The sequence below is a fragment of the Pteropus vampyrus genome, unplaced genomic scaffold (assembly GCF_000151845.1).
Source record: "Pteropus vampyrus isolate Shadow unplaced genomic scaffold, Pvam_2.0 Scaffold164, whole genome shotgun sequence".
Taxonomy (NCBI): Eukaryota; Metazoa; Chordata; class Mammalia; order Chiroptera; family Pteropodidae; genus Pteropus; species Pteropus vampyrus.
In genome coordinates this window covers 1,891,110-1,914,841 of record NW_011888945.1, presented here as the reverse complement: position 1 = coordinate 1,914,841, position 23,732 = coordinate 1,891,110, and the positions used below count along the sequence as shown (strand labels likewise).

The 23,732-nt window shown below is 54.7% G+C and overlaps 1 protein-coding gene across 5 annotated transcripts in view; it reads left to right on the top strand.

Annotated features, from left to right (window-relative positions):
* Nucleotides 1-2,198: 2,198 nt before the first annotated feature.
* Nucleotides 2,199-23,732, top strand: part of BDKRB2 (bradykinin receptor B2) — a 30,902-nt gene continuing 9,368 nt past the window's right edge. For 2 of the 5 annotated variants that reach the window (XM_023536634.1, XM_023536635.1), the window contains exons 1-2: nucleotides 2,199-2,461; nucleotides 2,815-2,957. The gene's annotated coding sequence lies outside the window, so the exon portion shown is untranslated. Of the gene's footprint in view, nucleotides 2,462-2,814; nucleotides 2,958-6,264; nucleotides 7,426-23,732 lie in introns of those variants that run through there. The other 3 variants (XM_011370210.2, XM_011370209.2, XM_011370208.2) reach the window with 3 other exon arrangements.

Here is a 23,732-nt window from a genome sequence, read left to right as displayed (position 1 = left end):
ACATAGAAGACAGAAAGGGGACAAATGCACAGCATCGCAGATGGCGGGTGTCGCGCAAGCCCCCAGGTGACACAGATAACGGGCTGGGCAGAGGTACCTTCTTAGCCAGGATGGCTAAGTCCCCGAGGAGGACTCACTGAGGCCGTGACTGGGGGAGCAGAGGAGCTGGCTGTGGGCGCGGGGGGAAGACCCCTCCCAGGGGAGACGGCCTGCAGCCGGGTTGGATGTTAGACACGGGAGAAACTGCAGAGGGCGGTTTGCCCTCTTAAAAACCCCTCCAGACAGAAAACAGATCGGTAGTTGCCGGGAGAGGGGCGACCAGGGAGGCTCGACCGCAAAAGGGGTACACTGCGCCGTGCGGGGTGCCGAACTACTCTGTGACACTGGGGTGTCGGATGCACAGTCCGGCGTCTGTCAAAACCCACAAGGGTGAGCTTCACTGCGTGCAAATTTTGTTAATTAAAAAACAGGATCCCTCAGGCAGCGGTGAGGAGGGGCTGGGAGGGGAAAGGGGCGTCGGAAGGCAGCTGGGGCCACCGTGACGCCCTCGGTGAGAGAGGTCGGGTCTGGTTGGGTGGTGGCCGCGGGGACATGTGCGTGAGCTCGGGTTGCTGACCTCTGGGAGCCTCGGTTCCCTTCCTAGGGACGCGGTGCAGCCACTCCCCTCTGTCACCTGCCGGGCAGGGCCCGGCGGGAGCACGTGCTGGGCACTGAGGTGCATGCTTGGTCGCGTTGCCGGGGCGTGGCCGCGGCGGGGCCTCAGCGCCTGGGCGAGCTCCGGGCCAGGGAGCCGCTGCGGGCTGCATTCGGAAAACAGACCCACAGGTAAACGGAAGGGAAATTACTCAACGATGAAGGGCACCCGCTGGAGGTCCCCAGCCTGTGGATCGAGTGAGGTCACCGTGGCAGAGGAATGCGGCCCAGAGTGTTGTGTACTTAGAGCGTTTCTCTCTCCCAGGGGGGCCCAAGCAGTTGAGTTGGGCTAAATCGGGATCTAACTGAAGCGGAGAGGGACAGAGGGCAGAGAGTAAACAGAGAAAGCCTGACTCACCCTGGCGTCCACGGGGAGGGGAGACTCCGGCTGGAACTCCACGCCATGCAGGCCGGAGCGTGGGGATCAGGAGGCCTGAATTCTACTCCAGCTCAGCCACTCTAGCTGGATGACCTTGGGCAGGGTACTCAGTCTCTCTGCCTCGTGATAAGAGTCACATGACTAGCACCTCAGTGAATGCAAAATACTCTACGCAACGATGGTGGTGAAAAGGATGCTGATGCTGACGGTGACGATCACCCCACCGAGTGGAAGTGTCCTTCCTTCCGCTCCCCCAGCCCCATCGTGGGGCTCAGGGTGTGAACCTGAGAGTGGGAACGAGCAGGAAGGAGGGCACTGCTGGTGCAGCCGCCTTGGGAAATGGTCTGGAGGCTCCTCAGAAAGTTAAACGTAGGGTTACCACATGACTCCGCAACTCCCCTTCTGGAGCCGAATTTCAAAAGAACCGGGTAAGCTTTTAAATGGTTAATATATGTCATATGAATTTCATCTCAATTTTTTTTAAAAAGGGGGTGAAAGGAGAGTTTCCACAGTCCAGACTGCCGAGAAGAGAGAATTAGTCTTGGGGGGATTAAGTGTCCCATGCATTCCCACTCAGCCATCCCCGCAGCTGGCCCTCTGGTGATGTGTTACTGTCCCTATTTTACCACGGGGGACCCAGGACTCCTGCCCGAGCTCTTGGAGCTGGTGGTGGCAGCTCTGAGCTGAAAGTCAAGGTCAGCACCTCTATTACTGACCCCTACTTTGTGCCCGTTGCTCTGCTAGTCACCACATATCGGCCATCTTCCCTGAGCCTCGCAACCCGCAAGGCAGGAGTTATCACCTCTGTGTTTCATGCAGAAATTGGTGAACAAAGCAGTTACGGTTGTATGCATGGAGCCACCCCTGTGACAAGTGTGGAGGACATTCAGGAGGACCCTGGCCCCTTGGCCCTGAGGAAGACAAGTCATGGGGCACTTGGAGAGCGCAGACAGAAAGTGAGGGGCAGTAGAGACGGAGCTCAGAGAGAAAGGGGGCTTCCAGAGCAAGTGCACCGCCCTGGGCTGGGGAGCGAAGGGTCTGGGTCTGGGAGAGGAGGAGGGTGAGGAGGGAGGAGCATGGCAGGGGAGGGGAGAGACCTGGGCACAGTGCCAGCCTGATGGGCTCCAGGCCGGTCAGTCAGGCCAGCGCCGACGCTGCGGGAGAGGGTCCCAGGTTTGGTGGGAGGTACAAGGACCCTGGAGGTCGAGCTGGCTCCCTGTCTCACTGGTCAGTCCTAGGAGAAGAGGGGTTGAGGGGTGCCAGGAAATCAGCCGTCACTCCTCACCCTGAGGATTTCCCAGCCTCCGGAGCCCCCAGCCGGCGCCCCACTAGCAGGAAATGAGTAATCAGCTCTCAAGACCTACCGGAGGCCACAGCCCCAGAGCCAAGGTCAGAGTGAGGAAGGGTGGCCGGGCTGACTGGCTGACAGGCTGACCAAGGGCTCCTTCCTCCTAACCTGGGTGATGGATAATCTGCCATCCTTAACCGGCCTGACCCAGCCGTCCACCTCCCAGGGCGGCAGGGAGTCAGACGGAGGGACCAAGGAAGGACCGGCCTCCCTGTGCCACCCCTCACCTCCCCCCGAGTCCCTCTCCCACCTTGCCTCTTCGCCAGGTGGCAAGGACTTCATTCCCTCCCCGAATCCGAGGAAGGGGGTGGGAAAACCCAAGTGGGACGGGAATTGTGGGGGGAACCCTCATATCGAGAAGTTAGATAAAAACAGATGGGTTTGCTCTGTGCAGCGTCTCCACTGTTCCGGTGAGCATGGGATGCGCACGCAGTGCAGGCCGTGGAACGTCGATGGCATCGTCCCAGTGATTGCACGTGGGAGATGAGTGCACAGATGTTTGCACTTAAAACGCACTGAGTGATAGAAGGATGGATGGTAAGATGCATACCAATAAATCAAATTTTCAGTTTTTCTTTATGCAGAAAGATATTAAGTAGCCAATAGCTTATCACTGGGCAGTGGGCAGCCGCGGGGGATCGGAGCTGGGAAATGAGAGATGGCCTGTGCCCAAGGGCGATGCCTGCAGCAGGGCTGAGGTGCGGGGGTCTTCGGGGTGGGGGCGGGGGCAGGAACGCAGAGGGCTGCACTTCAGCTGGGATGAGCTTGTGGGGTTCATGGCTGTGGGCCATGGAGCCAACCAATCAAAGCTTCAGGCCTTGCGCGTGCTTTGCTGTGAATCGGTCAGAGCTTGCCTTCCGGTTCCACCTTCCAGTTTTCCAAGACAGGTCTGTCTGAGGCGTGCGTAGCAGATTTACCCTTGGCTGGGCGTCCCCAGATCAACAGGGAGTGGGTTGGGCTCTCTTGTCAGGACCCTAGGATTCTGGACAAGCACAGCCCACTCCCGGAGGCAGATGGAAAATGGCCTTCCTGGGGCGGGGGTCTGAGGACCTCGGCCTCACACACGGCCATTTAGAGAGAATGTTCTGGAACACTGGAATGGAGGAGCCGACATTCTTAAACACACATGTGTACATACGTGTCTACGGCCTTTACATTTTGCACGGTCTTTTCTTCACTCCGACAAGGTCGGGTTGGGGGCTCTTCCCCAAAGACAGGATCGTGTCTTCATGCCATCAGCAGGTGTTCACGGGGTGCCTGTTCTGTGGGAGACCATAAACAGGAATAAATGATACAGGAGTCCCTGACTGGTGGAGTTCACGTCCAACGGGGCACGGAGGAAACCCCAGGGGCTGGTAGGAGACGGTCGGGCTGCTGAGCGCAGCCAGGATGCAGCAAACCCAAACCAGGCACATCCAGAAATACTGCGGAACAGCCTCCTGAGAGAAAGGCGGGAGCCACCAAGTGAGCCAAAGGTGGGGCGCTCCAGGCAGAGACGACGGCACAGGCAAAGGTCTGGAGTCAAGTGCCACCCTGCCACATGAGGAGCCTTAGGTGGTTGGTTCTGCGGGGCTAAAGTTTCGGGGCTGGATGTGAGGCTGGAGAGGCCGAGGGGCGGAGGGCAGGAGGGTAGGCTCTTAGCACGCCACACAAAAGGGCCCTGGCTTGGTGGGGAGCTTGTCACAGTTCTGTAGGAATAACTTGATCCCCCCTCTGTCCTCTCTGAGCGCAGCTGGGCTGGCTGGAGCCGCAGGCCTGAGCCCCTGCAGGCCCCAGCGAGCAGACTGAATGGCAAGGGCTGTAAGTCAGTGGCTGCAGAGATTTGGGGGAAAAAAAGTTGAGCCGATTTTCCTCATAGCAATAATAAAGTATAAAAGGCGTGTTGATCCAGACATAAACCAGCGTGGGTTGTTACCAAGTCCATAAGGAGGAGCTCCTTTGGAAATTATTCCCCACCCACACTCTGCCCCAAACAGGGAACCAGCCTCAGAGGTGGGCTCCCCGCAGTGGGAGTGTGCCTGATTCATTCATGTCTCCCTAACGATGCACAGCCTGCTATGTGGATGTCCAATAAAAGACTGAATGAATGGGTAGCTGAGTAGATGGGCGGGTAGGCGGGTAGGTGGAGGATGGATGGGTGGATGGATGGATGGATGGATGGATAAATGGGTAGATACGAGTGTAGGTGAATGGAAGAGTGCGTATTTTTTATAAGATTTCAAGATTCTTTGGATGGCAGGACACAACACAATGGCAGTTGGATGGAAGAAAAGCAGAGCTTTTTGTTGCTATCGTTCCAAATGAGAGGAGTCCAGGCAGAGCCACAGGGCGCTGCACCCAAGGACAGGGTAAGAGCGAGCTGGGGCTGTAGGGCACAGCTCAGACACAGCTGCCCAGATTTCTCAGGCTCCCTGTGGATCGGCCAATCTGAATAATTTTGCAAGATCCAAGGCACAGAGACAATCCACAGTTGTTTGTAGCTGACTCCGAGGTCATCAGGGCCAGTGCCTAAAGGTCCAAAGTATGAGAGCCCAATAAAGAAGCGACTGGAGCGTGAACATGGCTGCTCAAGACCTGACTGGCCGCCAACCAGAACATCAAAACGGGGTCGAGGCATTTTCTAAACTATATTAGGCTGGTGGATGGAGAAATGTGTGTAGCTGGACGGACGCCTTTGGGGCTCTCTCAGTCGATAGAATTCACAGAAGTGTCAGCATGGGATCCAGCTCATAGATGTGGAACCCCAGAATGTGTGAGATGAAAGGGGCTTCACGAGGCCCATCTGTCCTGAGGGGTCTCAACACACGTTGGATCACAGAAGACCCCCTTGGTGATTTGACGAAGGCTCCAGATCCTCTCTCCCAGAGAAAGCACATACGCACAGATCTGGGTACCACTTTAGAGGGCTGTGGACTCTGGGCAGCCTGTCTACAGAGCCCTGTCCCCCCCTGAGAAGACAGGACCCCCAGGTTAAGGAGCCGCAATGTGGCCGAACAGCCAATGTGCAGAGCAGCTGAGCGAGGCACTCAAGACAGAAAAGCACTTGGCTCCAGTTTATGCGGACAGCTCATCACAGCCACGCCCGGCCTCGATCCCAGGCCTCCCCATCAACTCTCTGGGACTCAGTCTCCCCACCCACATGATGGAGTCAGACTGGTTCACTGGGTTCGTACTTGGTTCAGAGAAGTTACAGGGGAAGGGGAGATGGCAGGTGGGGTCTGACCCTCTTGCGTATTCCCCAGCTCGAGCTTTGTCTTCTCTCTGTTGAGGAAATCTTTGAAAGTTTATTTTTCAAAAAGTTCGAAAGCCCCTGCCCTTTCCAGCTCCTAAGCTTCCGGTAGTGTTAATGGATATGAATCGCTAATGAGTCTCCAGAGAGAAGCTGAGAAGTCAATCAGGGTAGAAATGAGAGGGAACCACAGCCAAATGTCCCGGAAGAAATGGCTGCGTCTCAGGGGACGCAGACCCTTAAGTGTCACCAGGAAACAGGACAGGGAAAGGGGTTCAGTCTCTGAAAACGCTTCTGATTTTCTACTGTCATTGTCCCTTGAGAGACATCCATGGCATTAAAAAAAAAAAAAGTCAGGACTCCCCCTGCCCACCTGGCCACGCTCTGTTTACACCTTCTGTGCAAACACCTAAACTCAGAAGCAAAACAAGCCCATAGAGTAAACAAATAATGATAAAGAACAAATGTTATGCTGGAAAAATCTATTCACTTATGGAGCGTGCCAGCCATCTACCTCAACGCCGGAAGGAAGAAAACTAATCTTTCAGGGGTCACCTGCTGCGCTGTCAATATTCAAATCCATTATTTCGTGGAACTGAGAAAGGAGGTGGATCACAGACTGGGGAGCCAGGCAGCCCGGGTTCCCGAAAGAGCGAGCAGACGCGTTACTGCGTCTGTGTGCTCGGAGGAGAGCCTGGCAGCGTAGCGGTTACACACGTGTCAGGATCGTGTTGAATGGACTCGGAAGGAGCCTGGAGGCGGTGGCGAGAAGTCAGTGGCGAAGACCGATTCAAGGGTCTTCGGCCCTCGAGCCGCAGGCGCAGCGAGGCGACACCCAGCGTGCTCTGAAGAAGAGCGGACGGCGAAGAGTTCGGCGGGTGACCAGCCCGTCCTTGAGAAGACGCGGTCCTGCGTCCTTAGCCTCCGGGTGGGTGCGAGACGGTCACCCTCCGGACGCGCGGCGGTCTGCGTCCCGGACGTCAGCGGGTCTGGACACGTGACCGTTCTTTCCTTAGCCCCTCAGGGGGCGACCGGAGGATGTTCTGGGGGCTGCTACGTGTCGGGGCGTGAGCACAGACAGGAGAGTTCAGACGTTTAAGTCCCCGGCTCATTAGAACAGGAGCAGAACCGGTCCCTCGGGCCTCGACCCACCTGATTTGGGTAATTTAGCAGCTCGATTAGAGTGACACCCTTTCATTTCTTCACCGTATGCCTTAACTGTCACTAATCCTCAGCCCCACCCCCTGAGATTTGTTTCCATCAGCTCCATTTCACAGGTTAGAGAGGTTAAGTCACTTGTCCCAGGCCCTTAGCCAGGGAAGTGACAAAGCTGGGACTGAAATCCAGGACGCGGCCGCGTCCGACACTCCCAGGCTCTGCAGAGCGGCGGTCTACACAATAGAACGTTCCCTGGGCCAATCTGGAAATCCTCTGTGAAACTTGCCGAGCTCTCAAAGCTTGGAGGTGCAGACAGAGACCTGGACAGTGGCAGCCGTCCTGCGTGGCCTCTGGGGTCCTGGGTTTTAGACACTGTAGCCAGCCTGGCTCAGAGTACTGGGCAGGAGCTGAGGACTAGGCTGGAGGTGGAGGGAGGAAGTGCCCAGGAGGGTGATGACATCACGGCCCAGCCCTTGAAAGATGAGCTGTTCCCGCCAGCACTCCAGCTCAGCTCAGCCAGCGGCTGCTCAGAGGGGAGGGGACCTCAGGCAGCCCTGCCAGACGCTGGATCCCGGAGGAGGGAGCAACAGAGGTGCCCGTGCAGCCACTCCGGTCAAGGTAGGTGCCGGGCAGGGGTTGGTCCTGCTCTCTCACCTGTGCTGGGAGGACAGGTGAGCCCAGCATGGAGCGAGGGCGGCAGGTGGGTGTCGCAGGGTTCCCTCGGGTCCCGGAGAGTTTGGGGAAAGTTCTCTTCCTTCCCTGGTCGTGACAAGTGACAGGAAGGGCTCCCAGCAGGAGGAATTGTTTGTTCTGGTTTGTTTTCTCACTGAATCAGGGCGACATACAGGCGTGCGTGTATTTGTGTGAGCCATTTAGTGATTTGTTTTCTATAGACTCTGGGTGGGCGCCCGGGACTAAAGCATCGAGGAGAGAGCAGGGTGTAGCAGGGGTGGTTGTGGGGTTTAGACTCCAGAATCTGGCTTTTCACTCAGCTACGCCGCTGCTCATGGGCCCCATGTGACCTTGGACATGCGACCTAACCTCTCTGAGCCTCAGTTTATCTGCAAAATAGCCTGCTGGCCTGCTCGCCGGATAGCAGGGGTTAAATCAGGTCGCGGATGGAAGGGGCTTTGTAAACGCTGGCTGACGGGCACCGAGGTGGTGGCGATTTTAACTCAGATGGGCTTCTTGCCCTCCCAGCCCCAGTCTAAGACAGAGGGATAAAAGGGAGCCGTAGCTCAGAGCATGGGCTTCGCATCCAGTCCCAGCTCCGTTTCCATTCCCTGGGCGACACCGTTAACCAAATTTTTTCCCCCATTTCTCGAGCCGACCTGGCGGGGTGGTTGCAAAGACAAAAATGGACGCATGCCTGTGCAGTGCCACATATGCAGTTGGTGCTCAATAAATGGTAGCCATTATTAGAGCTGCTGAGGGCAGGTAGTTTCCTGAGCCGGGGTGGGGAGGACAATGGGCGTCGCTCTGCTGGGCAGGTCAGAATGTGCCTCCCTGAGTCACGGGCCGCCTGTGGCTCCCGCCAGCCCACAGGAAGTGGGAGCTCTGGCACAGGTGTGGGGCAGCGGGAGACCCTGAGTCAACCCCACCCCTGAGCGACACTGCCCACCCCCCTTTCTCTGGAGATAAACCATCTGTGTCCTTCTGGGCCCTGGTAGCCATGGAGGTGATGGGAACATTTTGTAATTGGGAGCCCCACAAGCTCGAAGAATTTACTATTTTCCTCCTGTCTGGGGAAATAATTGTGCCATGCGGTCTCTGCTAACACGGTGACTGTGTGGATTAAAAGTTCAGAGGGGGTTGGACCTGTGCCACCACCCGGTCAGGGAGGGACACACCCGGGGCAGGGGAGAGTGCCCTGCGGACCCACCGGGGGACTCTGGTTTTCAGAATGAAAGCAGAGATCTTGTCTGTCGGTTCGCAGCTACTGAGAACTATGTCTAGCATAAAGCGGGCTCGGTCAGTCCTTGGTGAGTGACAGAATGTTTAAATGGGTGAGTGGATGGGGGGATACATGAGCATTGGTCACATAGCAGGCACTAAAAACACACGGAACATATTACCAAGTCAAAGAAGCCAAACCGAAAAGGCTGCATACCATAAGACTCCAACGATACAACATTCTGGAAAAGGAAAGGCTAAAAAGCCAGAGCTGGGCAGAGAGAGGGATGAGTAGCAGAGCGCAGAGGGTTTCGAAGGCACTGAAACTGCTCTGCACGATGCCATCATGATCATTACACATTTGTCCAAACTCACAGCATGTACGACACCGAGAGCGAATCCCAGTATCCACCGCAGACTCTGGCTGATGATGATGTAGGTTCGTCGATTGAAACGAACGTCGCACTCTGGTGGGGCATGTTGGTATTCGGGGAGGCTGCGCTCGCTTGTGTGTGGGCAGGGGGCTTATGGGAAATCTCTGCACTTTCCACTCAATTTTTCTGTGAACCTAAAAGTGTTCTAAACAGTAAAGCCCGTGTTTAAAAAAGAAAAAGGGAAAAGCACGCAGAGCCGGCCTGTGTGTCACTTTGAGGGTTCGGAGGCACGTGGAGTATCTCAGGGCCGTGAGTCAGAGGGTCAGAACGCGCGAAGACTGGGTCCTGGGGTGCTTCGCTTCCAAAGCCCACCCAGCCCAGTCCTTCCCCTGCAGCCAAAACCCTCTCCCACTGAGCAATGGTCCACTGTCTGTTTCTTAGATTTGGACTGATAATGCTGGTCTGTAACCTCTCTGAGCTAAATGTGCACAACTCCTATGTCAAAATACGCTTTCCGGAACAAACTCGAGGAGTCGGGTCTTTCTTTGGCTCTGTCATCAGAGTGGGATCTGTACAGTTCTGGAGGCTAGAAAAATGTGAACCCCCTAAAAAAAAAAAATCTTCACAGTGCAAAGCAGGCTGGAACTAACTAACACAGGCTCTGGGTTCAAATTCTGTTTATTGGCTAGAGACGCTCTCTGAGCCTCAGCTTTCTCAACTGTGCAAAGGGGCCAATCCTTCTTATTTCTGAGGACCGTGATGAGGGCTAACTGAGATGGTGCCGTCTGTGCCAGCAGGTGCCAGCCTCACTGCAGGGATGGCCTGCGGGGCCAGGAACAAGAGCCTGGGACTATGAAAGGTGTTGTCTTTGCCCTGCAGTGGCTTGGGGGTTCCCCAGGAAAAGGGCCCCCAGCATGTGCACACTCACGTTCCTAGCTTATGCGTCTGTGGGCAGACCCGCTGGAGCCCTGACACACCTCCCCACCCCACCCCCAACACCTTGGGCCTCTCTGACCTCTGTGGCCAGTGGCACGCTAGGTGGTGGGGCACAGAGAACTGGCTTCCAGACCCTGATTTAAATTCACTAGCTGGCTGAGCGACCTCAAGCAAGTCGCTTTGCTTCTCTGAGCCCTACGGGTCCACGTCTGAAAAGCAGCAGAACCTTTGTCAGGTAGCTCGTGGGGAGCTGTAAACAGGAGCGCACCAGGCGCTGGCACCGCCCGTCGCTTCTGTGTTTGTTACTGTGCTGACTCGTACCCATGACGCCACATCCCCTCCTCTTTCCCGCGGGTTCCCAAGCGACCATGCTCCAGGCGGTGTAGCCCGTCAGGGAAGGACCAGCCATTTTCAAACTCTGTTGTGCATCAGAGTCACCCGAAGCTTGGTCCCCAGCGTAGATGCTAGGGCCCTCCCCTGGGACTGGGACTTGACGGTCCAGGTGCCCACGAACTTGCTCGCATCTCCAGGGACTTCGAAGCAAGTGGGCCTTCGTCCACCCTTTGAGACAAAGTATCTAAGCATTCCTGAGGGGAACCAACTCGAGAGGAGCTCAGGGCCTGTCCTGCCCTGAAGCGTGAAACCACCCTCCCCACACCCCTGTCAGTCCCCACAGCCAAGCGATTTGGGGTCCCCAAAACCCTGGCACTGGGACTTCATCATTGCCCCCTCCCACTTCATCTCAGGACTGACAGATACCCTCTCCCTGAGAGCTCGGGGCACCTCCCAGCCCAGCTCCCCTGGAGATGGATTGGGGCTTCAGCGTTCTGGGGAGCATCAAGCTGTGTCCCACCTCCCCCACCCAGCTGGAAGCCCTTCGAGGGAAAAAACTGAACCCAGCCCAGCGTGTGGCACCCACTGTGTGCCTAGAACACGCCTGCGGGGGCAACCTCCTGACGTGGATGGGAAGCTGTCCAGGGTCTTCCGGAGCCTCTGAGATTACATCTCCCAGCCAAATGGGAAATCTGTCCCATCAAATAACAAGAAAAGGAAAGACGCGTTACAGAAAAAAATCGTGTGGTCACAAAAACCAGTAAAATTCTGAGGTTCTCTGGCTAACAGACTGGTCTAAAATGATTATGAAGCTTAATAACTGTTGAGAGAGGATGCTTAAAATAGAAAAGACATAAAAAATTAGGTAATAATCTGGAACTGAAATTTCTCATTATTATACTTAAATCTGAAAGTGGAAAGGGGAAGGGAGGAGAGAAGAAAAAATGTGCTAAAGATTTTATCTTACACGGAAGAATAGTTGTTTTTCTACTCCTGAGGCTAATAGAAAGATATGAGTTTTAATGTTTGTTAAAGATTTAAAGAAAACCGTTAAAAGAGTAGAAGAGTATACATGTATATAACAATATGTTATATTTATTGTAAATTATAATAAGTTATATTACTTGTATTCTACAAAGAGTATACCTTCCAAGGAATATTTACAGAAATTGATTATGTCCTAGGCCCTAAAGAAAACCTCGACATAGCCTCAGAGGTAGAAGTCCAACAGGCTGCATTACCTACCTGATCATCCTATAGAAATTAACGTCAAACAGAGAAACTAAACATCACAAACCACTTGAAAATTTTTGAAAACACTCTTCCTCAGAACTCTTCCATCACAGGTCCTCAGGAATTAAATTATAGCTATTTGAGAAGTGACCAGCTATGAGAACCCTGCTAATCAAATTGATGGGAGGCAGCCAAACCATACTCATAGGAGAACGCATCGATTCACTTTTATTAGTATTAAGCAATAAAGATTGCCGGTAAATGAATAGAGTGTTCAATTTAAGAAGCTAGATAATGGACCAAAAAAATAGAAGAAAGAACAAAAGAAAGGAAAAAAGAGGTAGAAGAAAGAACGATGATGATAAAACAAAATAATTAATTAGAGAGAAAAAAGGCATCGACATCAGTAATCCATCTACGGAAAAGCCAAGAGCTGGATCTTCGATGGGAGGGGAGGAGAAAGCGACACGTGTTATGCAGAGGATGAAGATAAGATGCCAAGATGCCGGGACAGAGTGATGAGCCGCTGCTTGACTTCTGGTCAAGTTCAGCCTGTGGCCACAGGATCTGCCTGGCTGAGAATTTCCATTCGCCCCAGAAAGGTCTCCTTTCCTCCTAGGTCCGTTCTTGGGCAGGGGCGGAGGAGGCGGGGGGGCGGGGGGTGGTCCTTCATCTTTGAGCAGAAGACATACATAAAGGTGGGGTACTGCGGAGCCAAAGGCCAGCCCAGGCCACGGCCTATCCTGGGGCTCCACCACGTCCGCTCCCACGCTCACCCAAGGTCTTGGTCCGAGCCCGCGAACAAACAGGCTCACGGATGTGCTACGTATTTGGCTATCGGTATTTTTAGAGTCAATATTTTAAAATCGGGATGTTTCATGTAAAAATGGAAATTCCTAGCTTCTCTGGAACTACGAGTGGCTCTGGCAAGGCTGAACCTGAACCCCCCCACCCAACCTGGTCACGTACAGTCCTTTAGGTGAGGCCTCGGCTGGCCGGGTGCTCATGGCATCCACCCCTCGCACAGCCCCAGCATCCGTTCTTACCTCCAGCCCCTCTGCCTGCACAGGCCCTGTGGGCATTTGCATCTGAGGCCCTGCTCTGCAGCTGGAGGCCTCGAGAAGTGTGTGCCCGCGGACGAGCCGCCAAGGCAGAACTGGGCTGGTTGCAAGGGGGAGGAAGAACTCTCAGAGTGGACGTACGAGGGCTCGGAGAGGGCAGGGGGCACCCGTTTCCCCACACACCCACGTAAGGGAAGGAAAGGCAGCCCCCTCCCCAGCCTGGACTCTGGGGTCGGACTATAAAATGAGCCTATGGTAATGCCTGAAAGATGCAGCAGCTCCCCGGTCCGAAGCGGGAACACCCAACTGTGCATTGGAACCAGACTGAAGGGCCTGACGCGCCCGAATAAACAGGGGAGAAGCTGGCCTGACATTGAGGACAAACTGCACGGCCTGGGATGCCGGGCTCACTGGGCCCTCTGGCGCCTCGGGCTCGTTCACGCTGGGCCCACGCCACAGAGCTTCCCTCATGCTCCGCCAGCCTCTTCACCGGCCTTATTCCTACTCGTCTCTTAAGATGAACCGGCCTCCCCTCCAGGAACCCTTCTATGCCCCTCGGTGCCCCCACAACTGCCTGTGGCCCCTCAGAGGCAGCACTAGTCATGCTGTGTTGTGGTCGTCTGTGTGTGTGTCCGTCTCTCCTGCCAGCCTGTGAGCCACCCCAACCCCCGCCCCGAAGGCCGGGGCCTCGTCTTAGCTGTCTGTCCATCCCCAGCCCCCAGCTCAGGGCCTATATATACACATCCTATTGGTTCCGTTTCTCTGGAGAACCCCAATTCTCACACACGCACGCACGCACGCACGCACTGCCTCTCTGCCGCCTGCGTGTCCCCATGACCATCTTGCGACACGTCTAGAATGCCTGAGTTGTCTTTGTGAGCAGATTTCAAGTTCTTTCTCTGGAGGGTCCTAGAGCCAGCTACAGTGGGGGGCGTGTCCAGACGGGGGTCAGGGACGCAGTGGGGTAGACAGGCCCGGAGACCGCCCATGACACATGGGAGTATGCGCCAGCCCCACCTCCAGGCACCTGTGCCACCCAATGAACCTGCTAGGCCGGTATGGCATCCCCACTCGAGAGTCAGGGAAATCGTCTCCAGAGGTGAGACAGCTGGTCAGGGGCTGAGCCGGGTGGGGACCTGGTCTGAGTCTTCCCGCGGGGGCCCGGTGCCTCCCTGGATGGGTAGAGGTGTCCAGATAGAAGCTCATGAGGGATGCTCAGGCCAGTGACGAAACCAGCCCTGTTGCTGCTGGGGAGGGAGAAGGGGGTCCAGAGCCGGAGACGCTGGTGGGAGCCTGAGCCCCCGCCTGGGCCCTAACTGCCCTGACCAGGATGCCCCGCACGCCCCCGGCAGCTGACACGTGTGTTTCCTGTGAGGGTAACTAGCATGGGGGTGCTCCCTGCCACCGGCCTGGGGAGTGTCTTCCAAGAGCCTATTTGCACTGAGGCAGCTGTGGCAGAAGGAGTGGAGCGGGGTGGCCGCGGCCGCCACAGCACAGAACAATCCGTGGGTTTGGGGACGGTGGAGGTGACTGCTAGTCCTGAGGCAGGAAAGGGAGCTAAGGGCTAATGAGATCCTGAGGGCCAGGGGTGACCTCTCTGGGTCCTCGCCACAATCTGCACACTGCAGATAATGCTCCCTGTCCTACAAGCAGGGGAGCCCAGGCTCAGAGAGGTGCCGCTCACTTAAAGTAACACTGTTAATAAATGGCAGAGTTGGAATCTGAATGCCACCAGCGTGACTCTATCACCCAGGCTCTTTTGTTGTTACACAGCAGGTTTGCTTCGCATGCCAGAGTCAGCCTTACAGGGCGGGGAGGTGAGGCAGCCAGATAGATCGGAGGTGGAGGACAGGAGAAAAGAGCGGATAACAAACAAAGGAAGAAAAATCAGGCTGCCTTCCGGTTTTCTGCAGCAGCGAATACATCAGATCCCAACAGAAAGGCATCTACAGACTTAGGAGAGGTACCAGGTGTGACACTGAATGGCCCTTCATGAGCGAGGGCAACAGAAACACGCTCACAGGTGAAAGGGCTCAGACACGCCACCCTTGCAACCATCAGGAGAAAATCACTCACAGACCTAACCCAGGTGGCAGAGGCATGAATCAAAATAAAGACCAGTTAATAAATACGTAAATATTTCCTTGGAAATGAAAGCATGATGGTGCAATTATTTACCAGTTTTTATGTAAGCAACTCCTTGTGCAATTATTTACCAGTTTTTATTATGTAAGCAAGTTCTTTCCTTAGAGCACAAGCTGGCTGGTTATCTTTCTTCCATAAGCTAACCCGTAATTCGTTCCCTATTTAAAAAAAAAAAAAAAATAGGAGAAAACGCTTGGCTTACTTCAATATTTTTATTACAAAAGTAATGTATGTTCTTAATTTAAAAAATTAGAGTCTACCACAAAGAATAAAGAAAACACAAAAGCAGCCCAGGGTCCCAGACTCAAAGGTGACCAATAATAGTAATAACTTGATATTTTACCTTCTGGATTTTTCCCTACTGTGTTATATGTATATAATTTGGTACCCGGCTTTTTTTCCACTTGACGTGATATTCTCTCTTTTTTTGGCGAACTCTTCGGAGCATTATTTTTCACATATTTAACTAGTTCCCTGGTCCCAAGCATTTTGGTTTTTCTAATTTTCTTCTTCTAAAGGATGAGGAGCATCTCTTTGCTTGCAACTTTTCCTGTCTTGTTGATTATTTTCAGAAACACCAAGCAGAAAGTGAAGGGCATTGTTTAGGTCCTTGATTTGCGTCACCAAGTTAACCAAAGAGTGAATTTTCTGGAAATAGGTTGGGAGCCGTTCCACACTCCCTGCCTGATCCCATTCAGATGAGACATCAAGCTACCATCTGCCTGCCTCCTTTGGTCTGTGACTAGCCCGTTAAACACTTGCAAACCAGGTTACTTTTATATTGTCTTAGCTTCACAAGTTCCTGCAGGAATCGGGGCCAGGCAGGCAGAGGAGATGGGAGCAGCTGTCACATCCGCTGCAACCTCCTACTTATACTAATCCCTAATATTGATTGAGCACTTACTAATGACCAATCCCAATTCACTGATAGGACACTGAGGTTCAGAGAAGGTAAGGGGCCTAGCAGTAAGCAGAGATGTGGCTCCCTTTCCCCTGAGCCAGGCTTTGGAGCCGAGTTTGTAGGAGGGCGAGCAGCTTAGATGGCCTCTGCCTGGACAGATGCACAGTGGGCCGAGCAGGGCACCTCAGAGGCTTTTGTCTCTGGTTCCCAAACTGCGAAATGCAAGGAGACCAGGTGAGCTCATGCATGCAGAAATTCTCCTCAATGCCAGCTCAGGAAGTGGGAATTTTCCACCTGCTTCAGCACCAGAAATGATCTACCCGGGGTGTACCCCACCCCCAGGCAGGGTCTGCCAGGTTAACAGAGATAACAGCCTCTTCCGTTTGTCCACAAGAAGGCAGCCTGCGGGTGGAGTGTGGAGTGTGGAGTACGTGCAGAAGGTTGGTGGTCTGAGTCTGAACCCTGCACTTCATAACTCGGTGGCCTTCTGGGGGTTCATATTTTTCACCCTGAAATCAGATGGGGTCGCACACGGTGTAACCGTCTTACAGGGTTGCTTGGGGAATGAAGGGAGATCAGGTCTGTGCATCTGTGGACATGCAGGCAGCACCCTCAGCCCCTTCACATCATATGAATTTCAATATTTGCGTCCCAAACCAGAAGGCTGAGGGGCAAGAGATGGGGAGGCGTGATGGATGGGGCAGACACACAGAGTCCTAGGGCTTGAGTCCAGAGAGTTTAAGGAATCTTGGTCCAAATACACCGGAAACATTACCCAGACTTTACTTGAACACTTCCAGTGACAGAGAACTCACTACTGCAAAGAGCAAATGCAATCCAGCAAACATTCAATAAGCAGCTACTTTGGGCCAGGACTGGGGATTCAGAGAAGCAAAGACCCTGATCTACGCTTAAGGGACTGACAATGTGGCAGTCAGGATGGGTGTAAAACAATGGTGCACGTGTGTGTGCGCATGTGTCTGTGTATGCATGCACGTGCAGACACCAATGACTGAAATACATTGTAGAAAGTCACTGCCACGGTGAGGCCCATCCTGGCGCCAGAACGAACGGCTTTGAAAAGTGCTCAGTCTCAGGCCGTCTTAGCTGCAAGGACCTTACGAAACAATCTGTGTGGTCTCCCTCCTCCTGACCCTTCCGATGAGGAAACCGAGACCCAGGGAAGGAAAGCCACCTGCTCAGGGCACGTGCTGAGTCAGTGGCCCAGGGTAGGTCTAATGACAATAACAACAACAATAGCAACTCCGATGCCAGCTGCCGTGAGTGGATGCCAGCTCCACGCCAGCCCCGGGCCAGGCATCCGTCAGCGCTGGCTCATCTCACCCTCACGCCACTCCCACGGGGCACGCTGTGGCCGCCCCCACCTTGCAGATGAAGAAGCGGGGTTTCAGAGAGAAGTGGGGAGCTTGGGGTCCAGCCAGATCCACTTGTCACCTCCCCAGCCTTCTGGCAGCCCTGGCCCCAGACTGCCATTTGGCCACTAGGCCACCTCTCTGAGACCCCTGAGAAGGGAACAGACCTTGACGGTGAGGAGAAGGCTCTGGAAAGGCAGTCCCTTAGCTGGGGTGGGGGGATCTGAGCCTTTCCTGAGCCCCAAACTCCAGGCCCTTCCAGCGGGCTCTGCCTTAAACTCTCGGCCACAATCCACTTGGCTTTTTGTTACTCTGATGGCTTTGGGAGTGATCCCACTGGTCCCACTTATGAGTCTGTGGCCTTGGTAGGATAAATCACTTTGCTGACCCTTGGTCTGTAAAACAGACATAACAGGCTCCTGGCAGAACAGTTGCTTCACCCTCTAAAATACGTCTCCCTCCCTGCAGCTCTCCCTCCCTCCATCTCCCCCTTCTTAACAGGGGAGGTTATCCCCATTTTACCTAGAGGCTAAGTCACCTGCGCTGGTCATCCAGCTGGCCAAATCACGACAAGTCCAGGTTTGCCTGGCTCCCGAGTCCAGACATGATGTGAATAGCTGTGCTGGGGACTCTAGACCAACTTTGCCCATCCTCTCTGCTTGTCTAATCTTAGCAGATTCCTATCCTTCTGCAGAACAACTCTGCAGAAACATGTTCCTCTCCCGCTCTTTTCTGAAAAAGGTATAACTTTGGCCGAACCCGAGCTCTAGAATTCTGAAGGTCGACTCCCCGTATGTCAACAGGCCCCACCTCCCACAGTAGAATTAGGCAGTGGTCACATGGTGGCTTGGGCGAGGCTTGGACTTGACTGTGGCTTTGACTTAGGCAGGCCTGACAGGGTGGGGCCAGGACCCGGTATCCTTGGAGTCTTCAAGGAGCAGGGAAGGGAGGCAGGGAGACACCCCCACTGGGCCACACTGGTGATAGGGAACCTACTGGCCACCTCATTCCACCCATCTCTATGAGAGTCTTTGAGTGCCAGTGAGAAAGACAAACCCCTGAAAACACAGTGCCAATTCCATTGCCTCTGCTTGCATTCTTCTCAGAGTGCTTCTCAAATGCTTCCTCCTCAGCAGCTTATTTCTTCCTTAGGGACATGATTATGCAAAGGTCTCCAGAATCATCTATTATCACTGCTCCTTTTTCCAATAAGGAAATGAAGGCCCAGAGATGTCAAAGCATTTATCCAAAGTCACCCCTGGTACTCAGTGACAGAGGCAGGACTAGAATCCAGGGCTCCGAGGCCCAGAGCATACTCCTTTGCTGCAGAGTCTCAGACAAGGAGGGATCTCTGCTGGCTGAGAGGTCAGGGAGGGCTTCTCGGAGGAAGCAACATTTGAGACTGTCCTTGAAGGATGGCACTAGGATGTGGCTGGAGGTCTCCATTCTTTTGGTCCTGCCCACCATGTCTGTGATCTTTCCTGCTGTATCTCACACCATCACCACAAATAGGGAATAAAAGTTTATCGAATGAATAAATGAATGAATGGGCAGGAAGGCCACTCCCAGGAGGTGAATGGGCAGTGCTCTACATCCCTTCAGAGCCAAAAGCATCTTGTGCGGAGTCTGTAGACCTCAGATATTACCGTGTACAGAGAGGGACAAGATTTCACCTGCCCCAAGCTCATTGTTCCCCGCTGGTCCTCCTACACAAGCCTTGGGCAAGACCCAAACTTCTCTGTGCCCCGGAGGATTGTTTCCTCTGCAGCTGGCTCAGAGTCTCCATTTATTGTGTCTTCCTCCCCTTGTTTTGTAAACCAGGCTGCTGGCAAAAGGTCACAGCACACCCTGTGGTGGGGGGGCGGAGCCGGGCCAGCGCCAGCCGGCTTGGCGGAAACCCCGGCCAGGTCTGTGGGAGGAATGAGCATCCTTCAGCGGGCCTGAGCCTGTGCGAGCAAGTGCTTTTCTGGAAAACACTCCCCCCTGGACCCGCAGCCTTCCTTTCTCACGCAGCCTTTCACAAGGATTTCCATTTCCTCCTGTTGTAAATGAAGTACATGCCTGTGACAGAAACCCTGGATCATGCAGGAAAGGGGGACGAGGACAGCTGTCTGTCTAATCACTCCAAGGCAGCTGCTCTGAAGGACTCGGCCCGCCACGCCCTTGCCTGGTCAGGGCGCGTGAGGGCTGCGTTCCCAACGTGTTGACGAGCAGACAGCGTTAGGGCACAGCTCTTTCTCCCCCATGGGGTGGGGGCAGCTGTGGGAGAAGAAGAAGGAGAAGGAAGCCTGGGGACCAGGATTCGGGGACCAGGATCCCGGACCGCTGACGGGCTGTGCGTCCTGGGGGCGGGCGTGTGGGCTCCGGGCCTTCGGTCCACTCCTGCAGGGGATCTGAGGGAATGGTGTCGAGGAGCTCTCCCCGCCCTCCTGTTCCGGGGTCCTGTCCGCTTAACGCAGGAAGGGTTTCCAGGGGTGGAGGGAAGGAGGGAGGAGGACTGTGCCTGTGACAGGAAACCCTTTGGGCTCTGTCCCCGATAGCCCCAGACCTGGGAGAGCCTCCAGACCCCTGCTGACCTCTGGCCTGGGGGACCTCAAAGGCCACTCCGGCAGGGGACAGGCAAGGCCTTGGCTCTCCTTGCAGGCTCGCCTTTATTCGCTGTGTGGCTTTAGACATCTCATCAGCTTTTTAGGCCTCAGTTTCCCCCTTCTGTAAAAGAGAGGGTGGGGGGAGGTCGAATGTGTTCTTTTTAAGCAGACACTTCCCTCCAGTAAGACACCTGACGCAGGGAGAGAGGAAGGAGACGCTGACGTTACGGAGCTTGCACAGCGTGCCGAGCATCGCTCTAAGCCCTCCCTGTTCGTTCATTCGCTTCGTGTCCTCCCAGCAACCCCTGTAGGTGCTGTTAATGTCCCCGTCTGACAGATGAAGACACTTAGGTCCTGAGCGGTTTAACTGCTTGTCCAAGGTTATACACAGCTAGTAAGTATTAGATCTCGGATTCTGACCCAGTTGGATCTCGGTCATGAAATAAATGCCAGGTCTCTTGTCTTTCCAATCCCTTGGGGACCTATCCAGGCACCCAACCCATGCTCTTACACACACGCACATGCACGCGCACACGCACACACACACGCGGTGGCTGCTCCTCTGCCAAGCTGCTCCAAAACACACGTGGCTGCTGAGATGGAGGGACTGAGTTTTCCTGCCCGAAAACCCTCTGCACCAAAGCACCCAGTGGCCCAGAACCAGAGGGCTGCCCCCTCCCCACCTGCTCCTCCCCCGGCCACCCCCGCGTGGCCAGCGGAGACCCCATCTCAGCTGCTCTGAGCTGCTAGCTGCACAGAGCTTCTTCCCTGGTAGGATGAAATCACAGTGCCCTCTCCAGGCCAGGGACAGCCAAGCCTGCAAGCCCACTTAATCCCTCAGCTATTCCACAGGAGAGGCAGGGGGTAGGGCCTGGGGGGCGCGGAGCGGGTAGGGGGGCAAGCAACAGGTGCTTTTTGCCAGGTGAGAGGTGGCGCTGTGCAGGAGACCGGCTTGGGGGTCGGACCCGTGCAGACTTGGGTTTGAATCCTGGCCCTGCCCCTGGCCAGCTGTGCGAGCTCCAACTCTCTCTGCTTCATTCGTACCCCTCCGCTTCCTTATCGTAAACGTGGGAATGATAACGCATCGACCACACGGCGCGGTCTTGAGGATGTGACAGGCAGGGCGCACAGTAAGTTCTTTTATTTCCCTTTGCTTCTACCCTTTAAATGTGTCTGCTGGGAAGAGAAAAAGAAATAAGGGTTTACCCTGCCTTCTATCAGTCAGTCATCAATCGCTTATTGAGCACCTGCTAGGTGTCATGCCCTCAACAGAGAAAGAAAGAAGCAACACAAGCAACTCTAATAAAAGTGCCCTAAATAAATGTCGTGGCGAAGGAAGAGCGGGGAGAGGAGGAAGAGAACTCTGCCGTTCGAGGGGCTTCGACCAGAGAAAAAGAACCAGTCGGGGCTGTGTGTTATGAGGTTTATTGCGAAGAACACGTGACTGCAGGGCTGGGTAGGCAAGTCCGAAATCCACCAGGAAGGCCAGCAGGCGGGGCGGCACTCTCGGGCATGGACTGAAGCTGCTGCTGACAAGTGTGATTTCTTCTGGGAAACCAGGGCTCTTAAGGCCTTTCAACTGATTGGACCAGGCCCACCGAAATCGCCGAAGCTCGTCTCCCTCACGCAAAGTCGACTGGTTATGGACTTTAATCACATCTACAAAATGCACCCATAGCAACACCCTGATCGATGTCAGATTTAATAAGTGGGGGCTGCGGCCTAGGTGACACGTAAAACTGACTGTCACACGGCTCTTAGAAGGGTTATCGTCGAGCTGGTCTCAGCTTCGACAGGCAGAAGGTGGAGAGCGCATTCAGGCAGAAGGCACAGCGGGGACACAGGAAATGTCTCCGGGGAGTGGGCGTGGGCCAGTGTGGCTGGGGCGCCATGGAAGTGTATCACGTGCAGAGTGATCGGAACAAGGGGACGGTTTCGTAAATAACGATAAACAAATATAAGGTCTTTTTCAAAGGTATCACTACAACAACCGTGGGACAAAATGGAAAAGTCCCTCAGATGCGCTATTCCGTGTCAAACCACAGGGGACGAAAGAATGGACAACTGTGGATACAAAAAGAGCTGTGTTTGGGGACAGATCCCTGGGAGATTTTAATATTTTTAAATGTTCTTTTACTGTGGTTATGTTATCTTTAAAAGCGAAAAGGGAGTGGTGTCAGGATGTCAGATGAAGCTGTTTATTCATTAAAACTAGAAAACCCAGCGTGGGGACAAGAAACAAAACACTCTGAACAGAGCGACCTCCGCACAAGGAGCAGGAAGAAGACGCAGACTGGCATGCACACGGGGCACCCAAGGGTGAGCAGAGCCCTGGAAACTGCCCTGTCCTCTGCTGAAAGCGGAAAGCGGGTGGGGAAGGGGCGCTGCTCCCCAACGCCCCGCCCCTCACCCTGCCTCCCTCTGTAAATGTTTCCCAAACCCTCCAGGCCTGCGAAGTGTCCAGATGCTGGCGGGGCCTCCGTGTGTATGTCTAAGGTTGAACTGGATCCTCTGATTCAGCTCTGTCTGGGAGTTCCTGGAATGGAGCTTAGCTTCCCAGAACCCCATCCTTCCCCCACAGACAGCGTTGGCTGTTTCTCAGGGGAAAACAGAAAAGGGCTCCTAGGGAGCTCTGTGCTCAGGGCCACACCCCTTCTCCCTGGTACTGAGGCTGGGGTGGTACCTGAGCCAGCCCGCGCCCCCCAACCCCCAGTATTTGCTCTGGCCTGAAGTTTACCTCTGTGGCCATCTATAAACAGCATCCTTACTCAGTAATCACGTAAGTCAGATTTTAGAGGAAATCATCTACTCTGGGGAGGAGTCCTGAGCTGTGAAGCAGACCTCGGTTCTTTCTAGCTGTGGCCTTGACTCTGGCTTGCCGGGTGGTCTGAGGGATTTTACTTATTTATGGAGCGAATGTTTCTTAAGAGGCTGGGATGCACAGAACGCAGTGGGGGGCACACACAGCGGAGAGCGGGGAGGTGAGCGAAGCAGGGCGCTCCCCTCCACGGACACGTGGAGACGCCTCACACACTCACACACTCACACACTCACACACTCACACACAGCTGTCGCTGCGAGAGGAGACGCAAAATGCACAGGGAGCACACGCACCCTGGGACTGAGGATAGAACTGGGGGGTCTCAAGGGTTCCCCTGAACTGAGAGGTAGATGTCCTTGGCTCCATATCCGGCTGTGGGATCGGCGTCTGAAACCTCAGCCGGGTGTGAGCAGGAGGGCGGGCCGTGCGGAAGGGACCGTCCCCAGTCCCTGGGGGCGGCTGAGGCTGCGTCTCAGGTGCGGCAGGAAGGGAAACACTTCCAGACACGTTCGCCGCACGCTTCGTGCACTGGACACGTGCTGGCTCGTCTGCCCCTCACCGCGGCCCTAGGAGTTGGGGCCATTTTTACAGTAACCCCCAAATAAGAGCCTGATGGAGGGACCTCACGTCCCTGTCTGGCCCCGGATCCCGTCAGCCTCCCCGCCAGGCCGTGCCTCCCCATTTGTGACACAAGTCATTCCACAGGCGCAGTTTCTGCCATCTCTGTGTCACCTCTACCACTGTTTCTTTAACGGTGACTTACCTTTTGAACTGTAACGTCACGTCGTCAGCATAAATAGAAAACGGGTATCATTTGTCATTAAAAAAAATCTGTAAAAAATAAATACACTGGACTATTTAGTGTTGATTATCAACAATGCGACTAGAGCCTACCCAGATTGGGGGGCCAGCTCAGGCACTGGAAGTGGCCTACAAACACCAGAGAGGGGCTGAAGGCACACCGGCCACCCAAGGCTTCCGCCCCGGTGGCCTGGAAGGAGGAGTGGCTATGACTCGGGATTTGGGGTTCGGGCCACCCAGTCCACAGCCTTCGCTTTGAGAAACACCCCCAGGGTCTAACAGGCAGCCACGCGGGGCCGACTGCGCGTGGCCACAAGGTCAGGGGCTCCGTCCCAGGCAAAACCTGGCCCTCGAAAGGGACACTGTGCATTCTGCGGTGGCCACAGCCTCCGAGTCCCCGGGACCTGGGTTCTTGGGAAACCAGACGAAGGGCTCCCTCTCGCACCAAAGTGGCATTTGCCCCTGA